This window comes from Phoca vitulina, unplaced genomic scaffold (assembly GCF_004348235.1).
Source record: "Phoca vitulina isolate PV1807 unplaced genomic scaffold, GSC_HSeal_1.0 scaffold19, whole genome shotgun sequence".
NCBI classification, from domain to species: domain Eukaryota; kingdom Metazoa; phylum Chordata; class Mammalia; order Carnivora; family Phocidae; genus Phoca; species Phoca vitulina.
The window spans coordinates 5,917,508-5,943,190 of record NW_022589722.1 but is presented as its reverse complement, the minus strand read 5'-3'; the positions used below and the strand labels follow the sequence as shown (position 1 = coordinate 5,943,190).

At 36.5% G+C, this 25,683-nt stretch overlaps 1 pseudogene; it reads left to right on the top strand.

The window, feature by feature from the left end:
- The first annotated feature begins 24,719 nt into the window (after positions 1-24,719).
- Positions 24,720-25,258, top strand: LOC116639991 (annotated as a pseudogene).
- Positions 25,259-25,683: the final 425 nt, after the last annotated feature.

Below are 25,683 nucleotides of genomic sequence, written 5' to 3'. Positions count from 1 at the left end.
GAGAATATGATTTTGAAGTATTATCTATTTTCCCCTTCAGGTTATTTTTCTGGATTTCCTTATTCCTTTACATGGAATTGCCACTCTTTAGTCCTCAATTAAAGCCTTGGGTCAAGACTTGCCAGATCTTAAATAATCTTCGATAGTACCTTTCATTTCATCTACCTCCTACATTTACCCACCTAGATTAAGCTTTTCCTTTATTATCAGTAGTTCTCAAACTATGGTGTCCTCAGAATCCCTGGACAGCTTGTTAAAACACTGGTTGCTAGACCCTATCCTCAGTCTCTGATTCAATAGGCCTGAAGTAGAGATGGAGGATTTGCATTTCCAGCAAATTCCCAGATGATGATGATGATGCTTGTTCAAGAGTCAGATTTTGAGAATCATTGTTTTTATAAACATAGCCATTATTATAGTTTGGCCCTTGTCAGTTTGCAATGATTGCCTACCTCTTTTCCTTGACTCCCATCATTACTCCCACCCCCAAGTGACTTGTTCTGCAAAATTTAGCTGCATGGAATTTTTTTTTCCAGCCACTCCTTCACAATACTGTACATAATATTCACATCCTCAATTAGGAACCTTTAGTGATTCTTTAATTTTCAATTATTCAGAAAATATTTCCTGAATGCCTAGTATGTACTAGCTATTAATCTAGACAGTGAAAATATGATAGTTAACAAAAGAGACAAAATTCTGTTTTTATTGAGCTTACGTGCTAATGGAAAGGTAAAAAATAAACCATATTAAAGAAGTTCAATGTATAGAATGTTAGTGATGGGACTAATGAGAACATGAGAGAAATGTTGGAAAGGGTTTGAACCCTTAGATAGAATGACCAGGGAAGGAGACACTGAGAAAGTGATACCCGAGTAAAAGCAAAAAAAAAAAAAGGAATTAGTATTTTTGTATTCTTTGGGTAAATCCAGCAATCGCACTACTAGGTATTTACCCAAAGAATACAAAAATACTAATTCAGAGGGATACATGCACCCTAATGTTTATAGTAGCATTACCTACAATAGCCAAATTATGGGAACAGCCCAAGTGTCCATCAACTGATGAATGGATAAAAATGATGTGAATATTACTCAGCCATAAAAAAGAATAAAATCTTGCCATTTGCAACAATGTGGATAGAGCTAAAGAGTATTATGCTAAGTGAAATAAATCAGTTAGAGAAAGACAAATACCATATGATTTCACTCATACGTGGAATTTAAGAGACAAAATAAATGAGCAAAGGGAAAAAAAAGAGAGAGGGAGACAAACCAAGAAACAGACTCTTAACTAGAGAGAACAAACTGATGGTTGCCAGAGAGGAGGTGCATAGGGGGATGGGTGAAATAGGTGATGGGGATTAAGGAGTGCACTTGTGATGAGCCCTGGGTATTGTGTAGAAGTGTTGAATCTCTGTATTGTACACCGGAAACTAATGTTATGCTGTATGTTAATTAACTGAAATTTAAATAAAAACTTAAAAAAAACTGGAAGAAAAGAGAAAATTAACAATACTGAAGGATAAGCAAGTGAAAAGGCCCTGAGGCAGAAACATGCTTAATGTTCCTGGAAGAGCAAGGGGGCCAGTAGGGGTGGCTAGTGTACAGAAAATGAAGAAAGTTCTTATAAAACAACTACCAAGTTTGGCATTTAACATTATCCAGTCTTATCACCCTATATCAACACTGTTAACACTTTGCTCATGCCCAAAGACTCCATAAGCACTCTCATCAAGATTTTATTATTGTCCTTCTCCTCGCCTATTATATAATCTTTTCTTTCCCTAAGCAATCTGTACACTGATGAGACCTATACCATTTTCCCAGCCTATAATAAATTCACTTTTCTCTGAATCTCTTATAGCACCATTTCTTTCTTTCTCTTCCTTCCTTCCTCCCTCCCTTCTCTTTTTCTTTCTTTCTCTTTCTCTCTCTCTCTCTCTCTCACACACACACAAACGTCTTTATGTAAGCATAATGTATTTATAATTTTCTCTCTCCAGATCTAAAATTATAGGCCGAGAAATGGGGAGCTTTCTTAATAGCATTCTGTATCCTATAGCAACCAGAGTGCCTTACAGTAAGTCAATTTTTAAAATGGATTTAGTTGTATTTGTCTGTAGGATTGAAAGCTCAGTAAAGTGAGTGATTCAGTCTTTCATTTGACAAACGCATATTGAATCCTTACTAAATGTTGCCACTGAGGATAGAGAAGAAGGTCCAATCCCCAGTGACAAAAAGATGATGGTCTTGTATAGAAGACCAACTCACAGATGTGCAAGTACACTACAGCCTATTGGGTGCCTAGTTGGAGATACATACAGGGGTGTATTCTGAGTCCTCCTAAAAGCAGATGCTAAGACAGGATCAAGTGTACAGATTTTTTTTTTAGGGGAAATGCCTGTGAAAGAATAGAGGGAGGAAGTGGAGACGTTTGAGAAGCAGTCAGTCATGATGCAAGTCTGACCCTGAGTGGAGAGAGCGAAGAGTGGGTGAAGTTTCCAGGACTGCTGTGTCATCGGAGGAAGGTCTAGCAAATCAGGGGAGTCACTGAAGCAAGCAAGAATCTGAAGAGTGCGAGGTCTCCCAGGATGGGTCTGCCTGAATCTCACCACATTCAGACATTGACTAGACATGACCTATGAGGGTTGTCACCTTGGCATGCAGACATGAATTTCAGAGCATAGCAGCTGGCTTCTTGGTCAAGGATGCTCTTTGTGGCGGGACACTGCCAGACACAGCCTCAGGGTGCTATCTTATGGGAGCACACTGGATCCAGAATTTAACTGAATTGAGAGGACTTTTCAGAGTAACCTATACTTGAGTCCAGTCATAAATCTGTATCAAAAGTTAGTGCCCTAAAGAGAAGAGGGAAGAATAAACTAGGAGGGCACTGAGGCGTGATGTGCTCCTTAGGTTCAGAAAACCACATAGAGGAGGTGGCTTGAGCATAGAGTACAAAGGGCATGTGGTGAGGAAGGGAAATGAGAATGGGAATGTGGCAGAGGGCAGAGCATCAGGAGTCCCACAAAAAGCAGATGGGTTTTGTCTTGAAGGAGAATTGTCAGAGAGGGGTTTTAACCAGGGCAAGTGCAAGACTGCCTGCCTGCTATAATGTTATTAAAGAGCAAAGAGTAGGGGCCCCTGGGTGGCTCAGTGGGTTAAGCATCTGCCTTTGGCCCAGGTCATGATCCCATCAGGCTCCTTGCTCAGCCTTTGCCCCTTTGCCCCTCCCCCCCACTCATGCTCTCTCAAATAAATAAATAAAATCATTGAAAAAAAATAAAGAGCAAAGACTAATCCTGCTCTCATTTCAGCAACAGTCAGGTTTTCAATTTACATTAAACAATAGGTTTGAAGAAGGTAAACTGATTTTTTTAAATAATTTTTTTAGTTTTTGATGGATTTAAAGGTGTTTTGAAAGAATTAATATCCAATCCCTGGAAAAATCTAGGCTTTAAAATTCAAGGATACTAAGAGAAGGCATTTAGAAATAGGGGGTTGGGATTCTTTCATATTAGAGGCTATTTTGTTAAAATTTTATAAAAATAAAAATTTTATAAATTTTATAAAACTCTCTGAAGTGTTTTGGGGAGGTATAAGGAAACTAATGCACTTGGGAAAGGGCTTAATCTAGCAGAGACACTGAGCAGGAGTATTTGTGCACCTGTTTGGCATCCTCTGCCACTTCTCGGAGAACTTCCAACACCTTCGGTCTTTCTATTATAAATATTACAGTGTGATATTTACCATCAATAAACACAATAGGATATATCTGATCCTGCCACAGGTTCCCTGAAGAGTTTTCTGTAATTCTGGCAACTACCATTAGGTAGTACTATAAATGGTTCTGGGAATGCTACTCAAGGATTATTTACTGAGTGTTATTAATTAGGACACAAGAGATTATTCACAAAATCCAAGATCTTAATTTGTTCTAATAAAATGTTTTATTAAAAATAAATATGGTCCCATGATTTTCATCATGAGCTATGGACTAATACACTCAGTAATTGGCCAGACCGGTTAATGAAAAAGATACAACAATATTTTGAATAAACCAAAGGCAAAATCATTTCTACTCACAACATACATACATACAAGCATTGATAAAATTAGGCCACACACAAAAATAGTTTTTTACCGCATTTGAGGGACTGCAGAGCAATGATTCTGAACTGAGGGAGAGGTGAGATATTATACCTACCCCTGGAGACATTGGACAACATCTGGAGACATAGTAGGTTGTTACCTTAAAGTGGGTCACTACTTACACCTAGTTGGTAGAGGCAAGATGCTGTTAATGCTCCTACAATGGACAGGATAGCTCCCACCCCCCAAGAAAGAATTATCCAACCTGAAATGTCAATAACTTCCAGATCGGGAAATTCTGTGGTGGAGTGTCCAATGAATAGGTCCTTACTGTATATCATCAAGTCCTGTTCTGAGAAACAAATATAAACCAGCCTAGGATGGTACATAGAAAATTCAGACAAGCACAATCCCTGGATGAGAGAAGCTCTGCCTTCATTCCACACGATACACACATTTTTTTTTTTTTAACCTGACATAGGCTCTATGACTAGGAAAACATTTGCCGAGTTTTTAGCTTTAGTGACAGAGGATTAGGGGCACTGTAGAAGAAAGTTCACTTGTATTTCTGGCGGCATAGAGCATTCTATCATCCCAAATGGACAATAGATTAGGCCTCCACTATGTGTCCTAGATACTTAGTGACAGTCTTCATTATATGTGAAGCAATTAAGTGACCTAGTTTTATTAAATACTTACTGCAATCCATATATAAATATGCAAGTGTCTGATATATAATATATATGTATTATCTATAATTATAAATATGTATCTAAATTATATATAATTTATATTTATATATATTTATGTTTAATTTATATATTAATATATTTTACATACATATAAAATTGCATGTGTACAAATTAAATGTATATAACATATATATTTATATACATAACCTATTTTACTGATGAAGAAACTGAGGAAGAGTGGTTCATTAGTTTGCTCAAGTTCTTATAGCTCCTGAGCAAGATGGTTTAATGAGTTGTATATCCTTGAAGCATTATCATTTGAGGTGGCTCTTCCCCTTTGTGACTGTGGTTGCAGTTTTCTGTTTTCTAATTTTGAAGCCATTTTCTTGATACATCTTTATTTCAGTGAACCTATGCCACCTTCAAATAAGATCCTGAATTATCTTCTAGTCACCAAATCTAATTACCTTTCCTCAATTTTCATCTTTTCTGAGGTTCCCGATTCATTTGTTACTATTTTTTTTTTAAAGATTTTATCTACTTACCTGACAGAGACAGCGAGAGAGGGAACACAAGCAGGGGGGAGTGGGAGAGGGAGAAGCAGGCTTCCCGTGGAGCAGGGAGCCCGATATGGGGCTCGATCCCAGGACCCCAGGATCATGACCTGAGCCAAAGGCAGATGCCTAACGACTGAGCCATCCAGGTGCCCTCATTTGTTACTATTGAGACTCTCCCCAGTGACATGACAGTTGGCTGGTTCTATTAGTCTTTCTACCTGACCCATCAGCCTTTATTGATGTTATTCTTATTTTCTGTTATGACTATTTTTACACTCCTCCAAATTTGGCTATCTTCTATGATTTTGTTCTTGAACCTCCTCACCTTTCTATAACCCTGTTGTTGACATCCTACCTTCATTTCTCCCTTCAATGCAGATAACAAAGAAATCAATTTTTATATAGCAGATATGAGAATATACAAGTGTTTGCTGAATAAAACTGATAAATATATAAGTGGTTTCTGAATAAACGGTAAATAGTATTTAAGTAACAAAAAGAACCAAGAATAAAAACTAGGGAAGACTTAACCTCTATGAGTGGGCTAAAGCATATTTATTAAAGGAGTCTGTGATGGTTAATTTTATGTGTCAACTTGGCTAGGCTACAGTGCCCAGATGTTTGCTCAAAATCAATCTAGATATCTCTCTTTTTTAAAAACAAGATTAACATTTAAATCAGTAGACTTTGGGCAAAGCAGATTGTCCTCCATGGTATGGATGGGCTTCATCCAATCAGTTGAAGGTCTTAAGAGAAAACAGATTGAGGTTTCCTGAGGGAGAGGAAATTCTGACTCCAGCCTGCCTGCAGACTCAAGCTGCTGCGACATAACCTCTTCCTTGGGTCTCTAGCTGCCAGCTTGCCCTGCAGATTCTGCACTTGGCAGCCCCCACAAAACTCTTTCTCTGTACACACACACACACACACACACAAACACACATCTTATTGGTTCTGTTTCTCTGGAGAACTGTAACTGATATAGAATGGCTGCAAAAGTTAGTAACAACCCCAAGATTATCTTCCAGGCCATTGAAGGAGTTTCAAGTAGTGTTAGATGTTGAGCAATGTCGAACGCTACAGAAAGCTCTGTATTTGCAACAGAAAGGAGACCAGTGAGTAGCAACTTTTCATCAATGGTAACTTAAATAAGAGGAGTTCCAGGGGCATGCTGGGACAAAACTGTAAAGAGTTAAAGAGTAGGGGAATATGAGGACTGGAAGAATTAGACAGCCCTTTCAAGACATTTTATAATGTTGGTGATTATTGTCTGTATCTCCACTTTACATTCTCACTGCCAGTCCCTGGGTTAAAGCCCTTGCCTGTTGCATAGTCTATCATCCCACAACAGTTTTGTTTTAAATAACAGCTTTATCAATATTTAATTCACATGCCATCAAATTCCCTTTGTTCACGTGTACAAGTTAGTGGACTCGCATAGCTGTGCAACCACCCCTAACTAATTCATCACACTTCTGCTGAGTCTCACTGTCCCATCTATCTGCTCATTGCCTCCATTTTTATCTTCTTAAAGTACAGAATAATCAGGTCTCTTCTCATCCAAAAACCTGTCACAGTCTGTTTATTCATTTACCTATTATTTCGGTCTGGCTTCAAGGCCTCCAGACTTTGGCCCTTTTCACATACTCTCACTCCCAGAAAGCTACAGGATTTTTTTTTTTTTAATTTTTGAGCAGCCGCTTTGGCACATGCTGTCCCCCTAATCTGAAACTCTCTACTCCCACCAAGCCAGCATCATACATAATTCCTACTCATCATTCAAACTTATCTCGTATGTCATGAACCTCAAAGTGTCTCCCCTTTACTTCATAACTGATTATCTAAAGGCCAGTTTGGCTGTGCATCACACAAATCATGGAAATGGTGTTTTATGAAGATAGAGAGTTACACTTTCTCATAAAAAGTCCAGATCTGGATAGTCTCTAGGGTGGGAATGATGACTTACTGTCATGGGAGACCCAGGCTGTTTCTAGCTTCACGTTTCTCTAAAACGAGGGTGTCACCCATGTCCTCATAGACAAAATTAGACTCACAGAAGATGCATCCGAAGCAGCAAGATGGAGAAAAGAAGAAAAAGTCACATTCTAGTGCTCTTAAAAAAAAATTAACTGAAAGCTTCCAACTTTGACTTCCAACTCATCGATCAGCATGTATTCAAGCAAGTGACACCACCTAGCTGAATGGATGCTGGGAAATGTTAACTTCATTCTTGGCAGTCAATGTGCTAAAAAGGGACATTGGAAATTGGAGCAGGCAACTCGAAGTCTCTGTCACAACTGTAATCTAAGTTCTTTGAAACTTTTGGCCTAATATTGCAACTATTTGGGCAATAACCTTGGGTAATAATCTCATTCCTATTTAGGTCATAAATTCTTGAGAAGGCCAATATTTGACCTCTGTATCCACTGCAGTATTCAACATGTTTGTTCGTTTTCACATAAAAATGCATTGGTGTTTAGATGATAAATCATAATTTACTCTCTTCTGAATTCAGAATCAATTATAATAGAGACACAGGAGTAGTACAGAGATACCTGGCAAAGCTGGATTGGGGTATGAAACCACAGATTAGACCTAAGGCCAAATTTGTTTTCCTGTAACATATCCCACAAATTTATGTCAGGCAAAGAAATCATACAACTACAGCTTTATACAATTAGATCTTGTCCTGTTGCTTCTTGCATGGAAGGTGGAAACAGAGCGGTCTTAAGCTTCTTAACAGACACTAGTTCAAGAGATGGGTTCAGAGAATGAAAGAGAGAGTGAGAGCCATGAGTAATGCATTCTTAGCACTTCTTTTACGAATTCCACCACCTAGGTAAGTTATTGATCTTTCTGTGGTATGGACAGGTAAAGGGTACAGGCAAGACCCAGAAGTGTTGTGTCAATATTTTTATGCCTGGGTAGCAGAATGAAACTCTACTGAAGCCAGAAGAATAGGTAATTAGTGTTTCTCTTAACAAAGTGTGTAGTACACATTTATTACAGACATTGTCCTGAGAATTTCAATACTTTCATGTCTAATGGCTTCATACATATTGTGCAGTAATTATAATAGGAGCTCAGCATCATATGGATTATCATCTTCCACTTCAGGCCTGATAATCATCTTTAAGTGATTTCTTAAAGAAATAAGGAAAGTGAAGAGTTAACTGCTTGTTCAAATGTATTGTAACTTATCTAGAATTTGATAAAGAAAATCAAACAAGTATTGTTTGCATATTAAACACATTTTTTTCTTCTGTATTTAATTGTTACTAATAGAGTCTTTGATCACAAATGACCAAGTCACAAAATGGAAATTTATGAAGGTGTGGGAGACGTATCACACATTAGGTGATAGAACTAATCAGTTCTTTCCGAACGCTTTTTTAAACCCTCTAGTCTAGTTCTTATCTGACTATATTATTGTTTGCTCTTTAAAATTCTGTCTTGCCTGCTGAACTGCAGGTTCCCTGAGTGAAGAAACTGGATCTTAATTATTCTTGGAGTTCCCAGAACTTAAGACCTTTTCCCAGCACAAGGCATATTTATTATAAGACTAATGAATACTCCATTTTTTGAGATGAAGAAAAGAATATATCCCCAATGTGGGAAGCTGGTAGTTTCTATCTACTTGTCTATTTGTGAACAAGAATAATGAATACAGAAATGAGAAAATCATTTTGTGCCCAAATACACTTTGTTTTGAATTTATTTAGGCCTTAGAGCATATAAGTGAGTGAGAGAAGGAATTTGAGAGCAAAATACAAATTTCTAAAGCCTTAAGAAATACTTTATAGAAAGTACTGTACTAAAATCATGGGGGCTAGTAGAGGTGGGCACCTACACATATCCAAGAGAGTAGTACAACCATAAATTTTAACATGGACTCTTGCATTTGACCAATGCCAAGAAATCCCATTACTCTAAGTCATTCTGAGCATGTAATGGATATTGTTGATTCAACATTTCGTTCTTGAGGTCTTTCTCTGAATCGGTTCTTGGTGTTGAGTATGCCATGCTGAAAAAGGCAGGCTTTCATGAAGATTATGCTTAGGAATGGCAGTGCTCATGCACACATACAGAAGACCTGAGAGATACTAACGAAAAAAACAAACAAAAACCCTGATACTTTGTAACAAAGCTTTCTTCCCTGCAGAATCTTTTTTTTTTTTTTTTAAAGATTTTATTTTTTTATTTGACAGAGAGAGACACAGTGAGAGCAGGATCACAAGTAGGGGGAGAGGGAGAGGGAGAAGCAGGCTTCCCTCAGAGCAGGGAGCCCAATGCGAGGCTCGATCCCAGGACCCTGGGATCATGACCTGAGCCAAAGGCAGACGCTTAACGACTGAGCCACCCAGGCGCCCCTGCAGAATCTATTTTTTAAAGGAGGGCTTATATGCAAACTTTAGAAAATTAATTCTCTCACAATTCACTAAATCCTACCAAACCTACATACACATTGTCTGTGAAATAGATTATAGCTGTATTATAAATCATAAATCATCATATCCCTGCCCCTAATGAGACAGCACAAGAATAGATAGGATATTCATATTGATTTTTCCCACTGACTTCCTGGGTACATCATGAGTTGGAATTGTTCAAATCAGTCCTTACTTGATTAGTCTTTCTTAGTTCTTGGGTCAATTCTGAGCAGGACAAAAGGAAATTAGGAGCCTCTGTTCAACCAGAGGATATGGCCTAGAATTAGGCTTTCTTCAATGAAACCAACATCTTGGGTAAGTTCTAGTTACCTATGGAGCTTCCCATTTAGCTTTCCACTTAACCCCATATCCTCTCTCACTCTTCTTCCCTCTCCTTCCTTCTATCACCAACAGAGTGGACACATCTATGTGACTACTTTTTTTCATCTTTTTTTTTTTTTTTTGCCCAATCCTTCATTAATATGTCTTAAAATTCCTTAACCAGAAAAAAACTATCACTGCCAGCAACTGAATCCTATTTTCCTTTATCCAGTCCTATTTCCCATTATCCAGAGGGATCTTTCTTAAAAAACCACGACTGACTTTTGAATATTAGCTCAAATCTGAAAACCAACTAATACTGGCTGATAAATACTTTTTTCATGTACTAAAACCTGTTTAGACCAGGTCTTAACTTTCATCCCTTTGGACATTGCTCACTATCATAACAGCCTGCCCTTAGGCAAGCCAATGATAGTAGGGCATATTTTCTTTTTAGATACTGCACAAACTCAACATCCTTTCCCCCCCCTCCACACTGCTCATATTACTGAGAACTCAACATATCTTTGAACATGCCCAAATTTTGATAATATCTAAAGAAATATTTTATTTTGCATTGTATACCCAAAAAGAATATAGAATTAATGTACACAAAGAAAAATAAAAATAGTCATGCTGGTGCAAAATATATTTACTGACACTGACTAGCAAAGAACAAGACTCAGTTGTTATTCATACTTTTCAGACACACTGCTTGAGTTAAGCAAATTTCAACTAGTTCTGTAGCATTAGTCAGACCCCCAAGCTTAAAATTTTGCATTGTTTAATATTTTCCACTACTGTGAAGGTAAACATAGTCATTAATCCAAAATCTTGGCAACAGCAATGTTTTGTGTGTTACCACCAAGACTGTGGTAAATACATGAGTGCATAGGAAATTTTGATGTTTAATGTTTGAGGGAATGGATAAATAATGTTCTTGAAACATAGTTGAGTGGATGTTTATTCTGTAAATCACCATAACTATTTAAATAAGAAGCTTAGAATGATGTTAAAATATTTTTGAAATAGTCCAAAGTATCTTCAAATATAATTCAAATTTATTTTCCAGCAATCATAAGAATCAAATCATCTTCTCCAGTAAAACAGTATTTTCTCCACCAAAGAAAATGAAGTAATGTTATAGAGTCATTTTTTAAGAGGGACGTATTTGAGAGTAAGCCAAATATCTAAGCCAATACTTGTTTTTAAAAGTAAAAGAAACCAAAAAAAAAGAAAAATAAGTTTCAGTGCTTTCTTATAAGCTTCAGTTTTAATACATGTACTCTAGAAGAAAAAGTAAAACCTAATAATATATAATTCCATTTACTGAATTTTCTATTATTGACATTTTTTAACATGTGTTTGGAGGAATACATATGTTTTGTGATGTTGAGTTATAAAAGATATGTCATATCTATACTCCATTTCCTTTCTTGTTGCTGTGAAAAGATTTATTCAGGATGACCACTTAAGTGAGCCAATGGACAGTTGCCTAATAAACACAGAAAAAAGAAACAATTTCAGGATAACTTCTTAATGTGTCAGGTTGTCTGGGTCCATAAACTAAAGAATGAGAAAGGGTTCCCAGTCCTAATTCCAAAGAAAATGTTTAAAAAACTTTGAATCTCCTAATGGAATCTTATATGGCTAATTTCCTTCTGATGAGGCTGAATTGGCACATATATGCCCCAAATTCTTCAGTAAGAGACAAAGCATTTTCCCAAACCATGTCTTTCTCCATTTTTAATCTGTTTATAAATTTCAGAGATAGAATAGAGAGCTAATTGTGTAGAATATGATGGAGAAATTCAGCCTGAGTCATCTAAGTTTCCTGGCTTTTTGATATAATTTAGATTATATTTTCCATTGTGGGGATAATGAATTTTGGGAAACTCTTAAAAATATTCATTTAGGGTAAATAGTATTACGTGGAAAAGATTTGAGGAAATAGAATCTGATATAATTATTATATAAGATTCATGTGGTTCTTTCAAAAACAATGTATATATGAAGTGGCCATCATGTCATGCTTCCCAATAAACTAAAAATATACAAAATGCTGATGATTGAAGACAGAGAACAAAGAGAAAGGAATAATAAAGAACCACTTACCTCCTTTCCTCATTGATTGGTAATCTGGATTTTCTGTCTTTGTAGTAAGAGCTCAGGTAGAAGGTGTTAGACTGTGAGACCACATGTAAATAATTTCTTCACTCTGACGGCTTTCTGGTCTTATTTATAAAATGAGGATTGTGTCTATGTGTTTTCTAAGATCCCGTCCCATGTAACTCTGAGTTACCATGGTATATCTCTGTGGTCTCTGGAGGAAATATAATCCCTATGAAATTAGCAGAAGCAAGTAAGATTGATTTTTCAAACATGTGGAAGATTAACACTTCAAAAGGAAAGATTAACTCCTGGCAAAATTTTGCCAGAATTAAAACATACTAAAAGGAGAAGGAACAGATATAAAGGAAGAATCAAATGGAAGGTACCTTGACAAAGCTACTAGAACATATAGAATAGAAAGCATAGAAAGAGCTATTTACTGCAATGTGAGTCTTGACTACATGGATGGAGAGTTTATCATATGTCAAGAAATGTGAAATAAGAACATCTGAGAATAAGACATAAATTGGTATGTGTATCAAACATGAAAAATATAATTGTCATTTTGAATCCAGACCATTCCAGCACAACAGTCAAATGCTGAGAACTGACAATCAGTATCTAAAGAATGTTCAGGGAAGAATACTAGATGTATGTTCTAAACAAGGGCAGCATTCACATAAAAAGAAAGGAAAAAGGCATTTTGACATATACAAGAATTTTTTAAGAAGATAGTATCTCCACCAAAGTCTATTTGGAGATGCTGTCCAGTCAAATAAATAATAAATCAAAATTAAACACACATGAATCAATAGGTGAAAGAATGAAATGACTAGGAGAGAGTTCTGAATCCGGGTAAACATATCATTAAATCCTAATAATTATAGCAACTGGATGCAAAAAAGAATGAAAGTACTTTAATTTTAGAAATAAAAACCAATACATTGAAAAATAATAGAAAGTAAAACTATCATAAAGTGTGCAAAATATTGGAAGAGCTGGCCAGACAGGGAAGGGTATAATAGCCCTTTGTGTTTCACAGCAGGGAATCAAAGGATATTGTTTAATTTCTATAGCTCATAACCAAAAATGTAAGTTTAGACAATACAATCTAAAGATATAGATGTAATCACTCGTAGAAAAAACAATGAATAGACTATACTCCTTCTAAATTAGCAAAGATACAAATGAAAGAATAACAAAAACAAGGATATGTGTATTATAAAAGAAAACAAAAAAAATGTTTAGATTTAAATGCCTGAAGCTAAACAAAAAATCTGATAAGGCAGTAAATGGAAATTTCACTAAACCAATAGGGTACATCCTGAAAACTTCTAGAGGGAATAAAATAAGCTGTAAATTAATTATATCAGATCAACCTTGTATTTTTCATCAATAAAACTGATGCCAAAAAAATAAACACCTTCAAAATTCGGAGAAAAATAATTTTTTAATCTAGAATTCCATACTCTTGTAGTACATTATATAATTACTGAAAAATATTCACTCCCTCATAGCAATAGGATTATACCTCTCTGTCAATTGACCTGTGATTTGCCTGTGCATATGCTGTCATGACACTGACAACAGATTTTGACCGGGTGACATGCTTGGGCAATTGGGATGTGAATGGACATGGTATTTGCCAGATCTGATTTGGAAGCTTTAAATGTTGTTGTATGATTTGGTTTGACATGACCCTGCATCCCTGCCTTCTGCTGTGAGAATGTGCATCCTAGACAGGGGCTATTCTGTCAGCATGGGACTGGGGGTGAGAAGAAATGGAGCCATGCTGAGCTCCTGAGCCACACTGAGCTATGCTGAGTCAAACAGAGCTGAAGCTGATCCACAGCCCTCATGCAACATGAGCCAGAAATAAATATGTGCTATTGTAAATCACTGAGGTTTGGGGATGTTTATTACCATAGCAAAACTGAAAATACAGCCATAAAAATGGCTTTTACCCCCTGAGGAGGGAATTTATTGTATTCTCAACATTCATTCCCTCTTTATCTAAAGTTAACACAGAGATTTTCATTTGGAAACTACTCCTCCAGAATCCATTCAAATAATTTGGGTGATTCTATGCACAATTCCTAACTCCATGAGGGGGGATAAGCCTGTCATGAAGCATTCAACACGTCCTTCCCATTTGGCCAAGCTGACCGAATTGGAAATCTGTACTTGACCCCTTTCACCCACGATAAGCATGTTCAGTAACTTTATGTAGTGGTATGGTTACTAATGTAGACAAATTCTTTCTCTGGACTTAAGCTTAGACAGATAGAAGTCCAGATATTTCAAGAGCCTTTATGAAAAGATAGACTGTTTTAAAGAAGCCAAACATGAAAGTAAAATTAAGACATGGAGAGAGACTGAGCTGTGATGACATTATTAAGAACTTGAATACAACTATTGTATTCCTAGGTGTTTCCTAAACCAGTAAATCTCCTTTTATGATTTAGCCAGTTTGTTAGATTATTTTTTATTCATAACCAAAATAATGTGTATTACTATAGCTCCCATTCACCTTTTTTTTAATTTGATGAATTACTCAAGTTAAGTAAGTGAATCAAGAAAGAGGAAGATCTTGAATTTGAGAAACAGCATAAAACTCAACGAAACAGTAGGGAAACAGATGTGCATTTTGTAAAGTAACTGGTCACATGATGGGAAAAATAATTGCCTTCAAGAAAGTTCCAAGAAGGGGGCACCTGGGTGGCTCAGTTGGTTAAGCGACTGCCTTCGGCTCAGGTCATGATCCTGGAGTACCTGGATCGAATCCCGCATCGGGCTCCCTGCTCGGCAGGGAGTCTGCTTCTCCCTCTGACCCTCCCCCCCTCTCATGTGCTCTCTCTCATTCTCTCTCTCTCAAATAAATAAATAAAATCTTTAAAAAAAAAAGAAAGTTCCAAGAAGGATTTCTTCAAATACGTGTCTCAAACAACAGAAAAAGTTACTAAGAAACTGGAAGAGTAAACAATGTCTATGACTGATTGATTGATTGGTTGATTGTTTTCCCAGTAAGAGAAAAGAAAGGCAGTCAGAAATATCCGACCCTACTACAAATAACTATACAGAAAAGTCACCATTTTTAGTTGATGCAAACTAGAAAGTACATTATTTTGAGAAGCTGATGGAATACAGGACAGGAGGATCCATCTGTCTATTTTGGCAGAAGTTAAATGTATTATCAATATTAACACAATTTTAAGGTAAAATTGACAGAAGTCTAGGAATGGAAAACTTCCATTAAGTAAATAAATATTATAAAAATTTGAGAAATTGAGAAATAGGACTTAAGTATCTTACATTATAACTTTGTCAATTGAAAAGTGTTTATTTTCAGTATTTGTAAATGTGTTTTATAAGTTAGCTAAATTCTCAACTAGCCTGGCAGAGAGTGAATAGATAAGATCATAAAGGAAAGATAAGTCAATAAAAATAAAGCAATATCTAAATCTATCATCTGCAGGTATGAAGGCACTTCTCAGAATAAATAAACTTGGAAATAAAATGATTGCTTTCTTACAAGAAGGCCTGAGAATGCAGAGGGTTAAGAAGGACAGGGGAAATTTACTTTTCATCACACATAATTTTTTACAAACATCTACACCTGGATTTCACACACACTTTTGTTTATTATTTCCCGTGTTAGTAAATAGCTAACTCAACAATTAAAAAAAAGTTTTAATTAAAATGAAATAAAATTTTGGGCGCCTGGGTGGCTCAGTTGGTTAAGCGACTGCCTTCGGCTCAGGTCATGATCCTGGAGTCCCTGGATCGAGTCCCGCATCGGGCTCCCTGCTCGGCAGGGAGTCTGCTTCTCCCTCTGACCCTCCCCCCTCTCATGTACTCGCTCTCTCTCATTCTCTCTCTCTCAAATAAATAAATAAAATCTTTAAAAAAAATAAATAAAAAAAAAATAAAATGAAATAAAATTTTGAACTACATACAATATGCAAGAATTCACACTGAAAAGCAATCAAACATGAAAATACACAAGAACAAACAGCACAACCTAAACTCTAAAATTTTTAATAAAAAAACAAACACCCAATTACAAAAATAGACAAAAGTTTTGGAAAGACACTTTGCCAAAAATGTACAGATGATAAGTATTAAGTACATGAAAAAAATGCTCAACATCAGTAGTCATTAGGGAAATTCAAATTAAAGCCACAATGAAATACCACTACAAATCTATTAGAAGGTCTAAAATTAAAATTACTTACCATACCAAGTATGGGAGATACTGTGCAGTAGCTAGAACACTTATACCCTTCTGATGAGAATATAAAATGTTGCAAACATCTTGGAAAACAGTTTGACAGTTTCTTGGAAAGTTAAACACACACCTGGAGCACTTGGGTGGCTCAGTCAGTTAAGCTACTGACTTGGTTTTGGCTCAGGTCATGATCTCATGGTTCATGAAATCGAGTCCTGCACAGGGCTCTGTGCTCAGCAAGGAGTCTGCTTAAAGGTTCTCTCCCTCTGCCCCTCCCCTCACTCTCTGTCAAATAAATAAACCTTAAAAAAAAAAGTTAAACATACACATGTCATAAAACCTAGCCGTTCCACTCTTAGATATTTATCCAAGTGCGGTACAGAGGATGCATATGCCCACACAAATGACTTTTACAATAATATTCTTAACAGTTTTCAGCTTTCTATGTAATAGTCAAACACTGGAAACAGGGCTCCCAGAACGACAATCTGAGGAGCTCCTTGAACCTGCTCTTCAGTGAAATAACCATAACAGCAAACGTTTTTCTAAAAAGACATATTTAGAAAAATGTTACTATGGCCGACGTCAGAGAAATTACCGCCACTCTTCTGGGATTTTCATGGTTTCAGATCTCACATTTAGGTCTTTAATTCATTATGAGTCTATTTTTGTGTATGGTAAAAGAAACCAGGGAAGAGGTAGGTGGGGGATGGGTGAAATAGGTGAAGGAGATTAAGAGTATGCTTATCATGATGAGCAATGAGTAGTGCCTGGAATTGTTGAATCCCTATATTATATACCTGAAACTAATATGACATTGTATGTTAATTATACTGGTAAATAAATAAATAAATAAATAAATAAATAAATAAATAAAATAAAGACAGAACAAAAAATATTTAAAAAATAAAAATAAAACCAAATAACAACACCCAGTCCTTTAAAGTCACTGGAAACTGTCCTAAGGATATACAACAAGTAAAGAAATATTTATTTAATAAAATCTACTAAATGCCAGTAAGAACAGAGTGACTACGACAATTAACCCACAACCTGCTCCCTCTTTCCCTCAGTATGACAGAAGCTCCATTCTGGTCAGGTGTGACCAAGATAATGGGGCTTTATCTTGCCCCAGATCTGTATAAGATACTCTAGTGTCTCCCCAGGAAGAGAAGACTGTAAGCATTTCTCATCCTCCCAAGTTTTGGCTTACAGAGGCTAAATTCCAAACAAATCCAGTCAAGAGGTAGAGGACTCCTTTCCTCACTGAGCTTTCACTCATTGGGTGGAGGCTTTACTTAGGCAAGGCATATATTAACAAATATAGTCTTTGCCTCAGCTTATTCATGGGGCAGAGGTTTCATGCTGGCCAGCCAAGAAAATCAGAGGCTACGCTCCTCACCCAGCACTTTGTTCATAAAGCAAAGGAGTCACTTCAAGACAAGTGGCCCACTGTCCTCTCTCCCATACCTTTGGAAATGACTGAGCTTTTGCCCATGGAGAGAGGCAGGCCATAAGACCAGAGAGCTTCAAAACACTCCTCAGGTGAACAAACTTCAGTGGGAGTACAGTGTGGGAAATTTAAAGCCTAAAAAGTCACTCTTAAAAACAATGGGAGTTTGGAGAGCAAGCAATTAAGAGGCTGGTAGCTCTAAAAGAACAACAAGGTAAAATACAGGCCAGTTAGTTTATCAGAAGGAACCAGGGGAAGAAACAGCTAAAAATATCCCTGCTACTTTCAGAACAAACCTCAAAGACTGACTTCAGAAATTACCACCCCCACCCCTGCAAAGGGACCTGTTAATTGGATCACACTGTGGAGCAATTTATACCCCAGGGCCTTATAAAGAACAATAGAGAAATCAGCCAGCAATTAGTGGAGCCTAACAGCTGGGTGTAATACCAAGCAAGGCAGACACCTTAGAAGGAAGAACAGGAGAAGAGTCAAAGAGAGCTCTGCTGAAAATCTGTCATTTGTGGATAATATGGCCAAGCCCTGCACCCTCTGAGGTGTGACAGAGGTTTCATGCTGCAGGGAAACAGACTTCACAAAAATAGTTGATCCAAATCACTAACCAAATAAACAAACAATAGTAAGAAAGTCCTGAACAGGGGTGATGAGCACCCAGAGTTACTACCATATATTATCGAAATGGCCAGTTTTCAATAAAATATTATGAGACATGCAAAGAAATAGGAAAGTGTGATCCATACCAAAAAAAAAAAAAAAAAAAAGCAAGTAACAGAAACAGTCTGTGAGAGAGCCAGGTGTGTACTTAAGCAGACAAAATCTTCAAAGCAACTATTATAAATATGTTCAAAAAACTAAAGGAAACCATGCTTTAAGAAATAAAGGAAGGAGTTCAACTGGTTGACAATGTGAGGGGCTCCATGGACCTACTTCTCAGTGTAACTGGTGAAAATTATGAAAGAACAATCATTTACATAATTATGTTGAATGAAAAAATACCAGGCAAAATTATGTACTGTAACAGTTTATTTATATAAAACTCTAGAAAATGTAAACTAATCTAAGCTGACAGAAGGCAGATCAGTGGTTGCCTGGCTATGCCAGGGCTGGAAGGGAGGGTGACAGGTGTGATGGAGTAATTATAGGGGATCACGGGGAAACTTTTTGGGGTGATACGTAAATTATTTTGATGGTGGTGATCCCTTCATAAGGGTATACATATGTCAAAATGTGTCAAAGTTTATACCTTAAATATGTATAATTTTTTATGAAAATTCTTAATAAAGCTCTCTTAAAAAGTTGGACAAAAACACAATAGGGAAAAGCTAACAAAAGACTGTAGGGGTCACAATTCAATAGTTTTATCATAAGAGCATTTAACTCAGGAGATGTCTTTAAAAGCTACCCTCCCATAATACGTACTCCATTATTGTACTACAAAAATTACTGATTTAAAAAAAATTATAGAGGATTAACACTAAAGCATAGAATTAACCCAGCAGGTAGACAGAAACATTTTGAAGTTCTCTATCCATCCTTACACTCCTTTGCCATTTGAGGGTTGTTCTAAATGCAGAATGGTTTGATTACTTGAACATCTGCAGAGATAAATAGTTGTTCCTTTCTCAGACTAGTGTTTATCAAACTGCATAAGAATTCCTGTGCTTATTTTATGTACAAAATAAAATTATGTATATGGGATGTATGACCAACTTAGGGAGGTTTCAAGTGTAATTTGGTTAAGGTGTGATTTTTTTGCCTTACAAACACGAATGCAATCAAAGTCAAAGCCAAAGGCATTAAATCAGACAAAGAGTTACTTTATCATAATGGGTATACAATCAGGATTAAAAGAGTGTAGTAAAGAACTGTTATTCCCTCGAAAAGTTATCAAATATATGGAAAATAATAGCTAGGAATACAAAGAATTAGCAGAAAAATCTAGTAGAAGTTTGAGACGTTTTCTGTCCTTCGTGGTTATTTAAATCTTAAGGAGTGGTCAGATAAATCCAAATGTGCAATAAAGTAAATAAATGATACTTTCAAAAAGCTGATTTTTGTTCATAGTACATTTAGTAATATAAAATACTTTGTATTTATTAGTCACTTAGGTAAAATTTGACATTAATAACCTTGATTTTGGAGATATGTTTGACTCTACTCTGGAGATTGCCTTTTGTGTTAATTTACTGGCATCTGCATTTGCAATCATTAGCATTGGGTTTTGGAATGAAGATCACATCAGACTATAACTATTGCTGCCTAACAAACCCTTCTAACCCTCAGCTGCATATCAAAAAAAAAAAAAGGTATTTCATTATTTTTCAGTAATCTGTAAATGGGCTGGTGGTTCTTCTGATATTTTGCCTAGACCCACGTATGCCACTTTATTCAGATGGAGGGTTACCTGGGACTGGAATATGCAGGAAGGCCTTACTTTTCAGGCAGTCAGTACTGACTTTTAGTTGAGGTATCTTAGTTCTTCTGCATGTAGCCTTCCATCCTACAGTATTCTTGACTAGCTTCTGAAATGGTATTCTCAGGGCAGCTCAAAGTGGCCATTAAACACTCTCAAGGCCTAGGCTTAGGAATCATTTTCTATTGGTCAAAGCAAGTCACAAGGTTAGCCCATGTTCAAGCATATGAAGCTAGGCAAGGACAATGCCCTCAAGATTCTTAGAGACCCTTCTGGCAAACAGAGATGGAAAATGAGGCACCGATTTAAATCTCTCAGAGGACTTAACAAAAATCATATTGCCACAGCCTTGATTAGATCTTTGTCCCCTGGGCTCATTTTATGTTGAAGACTTTTTACTGCTAGGCAGAATGATACTTCTAACACAACATGCTCTGGACTGTCTATATTTTTCTAAATTCTAATTGCAAATCATTTCCTTCTTTAGCTCATCTTTTCTTCCAACACCTTATCATTCTCAGCAAATGAAACGAATCTGCACTCTCAATATTCTGACTATGAATATCCTTAATCTGTTCCTGTTTGTTACATATATTTTCCATTTTGAATATGTGTGTTAATTGTTTCACTGCTACATCACATTGATTGCCCTTTCTCTAACCTCCAACAGTTCCTTTGCCATTTTGCATGTCTTTGCTTATAGATTTCTCACAGCTTTTCTAAGTTGTACCTGCCACCCAGGTTCAAGGCACAGTTATTTTAAGGTTATGTTATAGTAGCTCCCAACTTTTAAGTACTGGTTTCTGTTAACTATTGGTACAAAACAAACCACACCACAACTCAGTGGTTTAAACCACAAATATTTATCATTTCTCCTCATCCTATAGGTTGGCAGGTGATTCCCCCACTGTTTTACTTGGCAAACTTTAAGTCTTCTGGAGGACAAACTGGGCTATTTGGGAAGGAAAATAAGTTTTCTTTTACCCCTCTGAGTTCTTGCTGAGGACTTGGTAATAAAAGAGATGAACAAGATTAACAAGGAAAAACAGAATTTTATTAACATGTGTGCATCATATACACATGGGAGATAACAGGGAAAAATGAGTAATTCAAAGAAGCGTCTTAGAGTTCAGACTTAAACAGGGGGAAAAAAGATCTACACCTCTTAGGGGAGAGTAAATGACGATGCAGGGGCCCTTAAAAGAATAGATGAGAGATATGATAGTTTGTGACCGTTTGTCTGGGTGTGGTGTAGACTTAGGTCTTTTTTCCTATAATAAGAGACTATCTTTCCTGGTTGATAAAACTCTCAGGGAGTGAATTTATGACAACTGATCTTCTTTTGGAGGATCTGTTTTTAGGCAAATAAGGGGAGTTCCTAGAAAGCCTCTCCCTGTGTTTGCTGTTTTTCAAGTGCCCACAGTTCAAAATAATCAAAATGCCAAAGTGGCTTGTTTGAGGATGGCCTATGTTGTTAACCCTTAGCCATAAGGTACCATATGGCCTCACTCACCTATCTGAAAGTTGGTGCTATGTCCCTTTTGTGACAACATAGTTCTCCAAGTTGTCTCGTACTTTTCAGTGGGCCAGACCACCTTTCTTACATAATGGTCTTGGAGTAGCAATTTGACAGAGTAAAGGCAAATATTGGAAAGCCTCTTGAGGCCATAGCTTCTGAATTCACACAACAGAATTTCCAGTACATTTTATTGTTTAAAGATGTCACAAAGCCAGCCAAGATTCAAGGCACTGAAGAATTAAACTTCATCTTTTCATGCTAGTTGCTATAAAGAATTGGTGGCCTTATTTACTGGAGCACAAAGATTAATAAAGTCACAAAGATGTCTGGAAACATTGTATTCTCACTGATACTAATTTAAAAACACAAATACTAAAGGAAGAATAATCACAATTTTTATCTCTAGCTTTTACAGAAATAAAAATAAATAGTAAACTTCTGAAGAAGAAGAAAACATCTAGTCCTTCCACATAAGTTATATTTTTCTTTATTTTTTCTGTGAATGACTTGACTCAATATTTTGGTTTTAATTTTCTTGAACAACTTAGGTGTTCCAAGGATGAAAACTGTCATAATAAAAGTTTCCTGGCATGGAGAATCATACCTTTCATAATAAAACTGGCAGAGAACAAAAAATACAGATTCTTCATAAAACAGCTTCCTTTGATGTTGCTGAAACACAGGATGGATGACTTGCAGGTGGCACAAAAATTAGTTGGCCTATATACATGTAATTAAGTATACATAGAGAGAATTAAAATCAGTTTAACTCCATCATATGTAGTGTTGGAAAGTAGTCTCATGTCTCCTCTGCATAGAGTCATCATTTTTACATATTCTATCTTAGAGTAAGTTGTTTTTTTGCAATTTGGCTTTGTTTATTCAATATTATGCTTGTGAAGTTTATACACATTGACATGGATGACATTAGTTAATTTGTTTAACTATTTTAATTAAAGTGTCCCATCTTGCATAATATATTTCAAATGGCTTATCCATTTCAGTATTGATAGTATTTCAAAATGTGCCATTATAATAAGCCCTGTTATAAATACTTTATTTATATGTCCTTGCTTACATTTGCAAAATTTTGTCAAGGAGTGGAAATGCTGTTGTGGGATAGGAACATATTCAAGTATCCTAGATATTGCCAAATTCTTCTCTCAATGATTTTGACACATTACATTCCTACCCACCCAAAGTGTACAGCTGTTCCAGGAGGTCCACATCATCTCCCAACACTTGAAATTGCTGGATATTTTGGTTTTTTTATTTAAATGTGTGAACTAATGTTTCATGGTTTTTAATGGGAATTTCCCTTATAACCATTGGTCTTGGGTTGTTTGCCCTTTTCTTATTAATTTATCATTCTTTATATAGTCTTCTTGCCATTTCATCATCAGTCATGTATGTTACATTAGTCTCTTAGGCTGTGACTTGAATTTTAATATCAGCCTTAAGTAATTCTAAGCAGGTGGCCTATGGATCACACTTTGAGAAAAAATATTCATAGCTTGGAGTTAAAGATAATGTTTTTAAAATATTAAGATTCATCTGGAAATTAAATAACAGAGGTATGATAAATATTTCTTCTCTGTAATCTAATCATCCTCATAAAAGTATATTTATGATATAGTAATGATAAATGATTAATTGACTTGTTCATAATTTTGTGTCTTGAGGGGCATCATACTACTATGCCCAGTAAGTAATATTTGTGTAGACTTAAAAGTCCTCACTATTTTCAGGGTATTCCAATGCAAATAAAGAATATTGATTTAAACTCATTCATTTATTGAACAATGATTGATCTGGGCTTCTGCACTCAGGATAGAGTGAAGAGGATACACAACTTGCTCACTAGTAACTTTCTGTCTGGAAGGAAAAAAAAACCTAAAATATGAATACTTTGAGTACAGTTTGTGTAATGCAAGTGCTGTTACTGAAGACATAATAGGACCACTTATGTAAAATTATGAGGTCAACTAATGAATGGGAGATGGTACCTAATTTGATCCTTAAAGTCTAAAGTGACATTAATTGGTCAAGTGTTTCAAAATCACCCAGATTATCTCTATCTCTTGCGACTCTTTTACAAATATAAGATTTAAAGGTATCACTATGGATCTACTGAATCCAAATCCTTGAGGTTGGGTACCTGGAATATGTTTTTTTGAAACTTCCTAGGTGATTTTAAAAGTCAGCTATTTTGGGGTGCCTGGGTGGCTCAGTCGTTAAGTGCCTGCCTTCGGCTCAGGTCATGATCCCGGGGTCCTGGGGTTGAGCCCAGCATCGAGCCCCGCATCAGGCTCCCTGCTCTGCGGGAAGCCTGCTTCTCCCTCTCCCACTCCTCCTGCTTGTGTTCCCTCTCTGGCTGTCTCTCTCTCTGTCAAATAAATAAAATCCTTTAAAAAAAATCAGCTATTTTGTTGGAACTATTAAGTTAGACAAATAAGAGGTAAAAGCCATTCTCAGCATAGAAACAGGAGAGGGAAGATGTGAAAGTATGATTAACCTGAGCATGTTTTGAGGATTGCAAGTAGATCCTTGGATGGCTGTCATGAAGAGTGTGACTGGGAACATGGTAGGAGAAAAGCTTAAAAGCTAAGCACAAACCAAATGGGCAATGCAATTAGTAAAGAATATGACATATAATAGGTGCTCAATAAATATTTACTAAATGATGAATAAATCAATAAATAGGTGAGTCATTATGACTTTACATGCCTTGGTCAGAGTTACATGTTTATCTTGAAGCTTATGAGGAACCAATGACAGACTTCAAGGAGGGGAGTGGAAATCAACATTAAATGAACACAAATGAAATACTGTAAAATGACAAAAAAAAAAAAAAAAAAAGCCCATATCTTCATATCCCTTTTATGAAGATGGCACCGAAAGCTAAGAAGGAAGCCGCTGCCCCTCCCAAAGCCGAAGCCAAAGCAAAGGCTTTGAAGGCCAAGAAAGTGGTGCTGAAAAGTGTCCACAATCACAAAAAAAAGAAGATCCGCATGTCACCTACATTCCGATGACCCAAGACACTGTGTCTGTGGAGGCAGCCCAAATATCCTCGAAAGAGCACCCCCAGGAGAAACAAGCTTGATCACTATGCCATCATCAAGTTCCCCCTGACTACTGAGTCAGCCGTGAAGAAAATAGAAGACAGCAACACACTTGTGTTCATTGTGGATGTCAAGGCCAATAAGCACCAGATCAAACAGGCTGTGAAGAAGCTCTACGACATTGACGTGGCCAAGGTCAACACCTTGATCAGGCCTGATGGAGAGAAGAAGGCATATGTTTCACTGGCTCCTGACTATGATGCTTTGGATGTTGCCAACAAAATTGGAATCATCTAAACTGAGTCCAGCTGGCTAAATCTAAATATAAATTTTTTCACCAAAAAAAAAAAAAAAAAAAAGCCCATATCTTGTTTTAGTTTCTTAAAGACTCTCTGGAGTTATGACCAGCATCAATAAGTGATGGTTTTCCCAATTCTTATTAATCTTCTCTTGAAAGTACTTAGACTTAGTACAACTGCCAATCAAATTTCACTAAACCCATTGACAGAAGAAGCAATTTAAATATGACACAGAAAGGACTGACTGTCCTATTTTCCACCTGTTTTGAGAAATATGACATGTACCACAGGGGGAAAATAATCATAATTTTCTGTCATTGTAATGAATAATTTATTTATTTTTTATTTTTTTTAAAGATTTTATTTATTTATTTGACAGAGAGAGACACAGCGAGAGAGGGAACACAAGCAGGGGGAGTGGGAGAGGGAGAAGCAGGCCTCCCGTGGAGCAGGGAGCCAGATGCGGGGCTCGATCCCAGGACCCT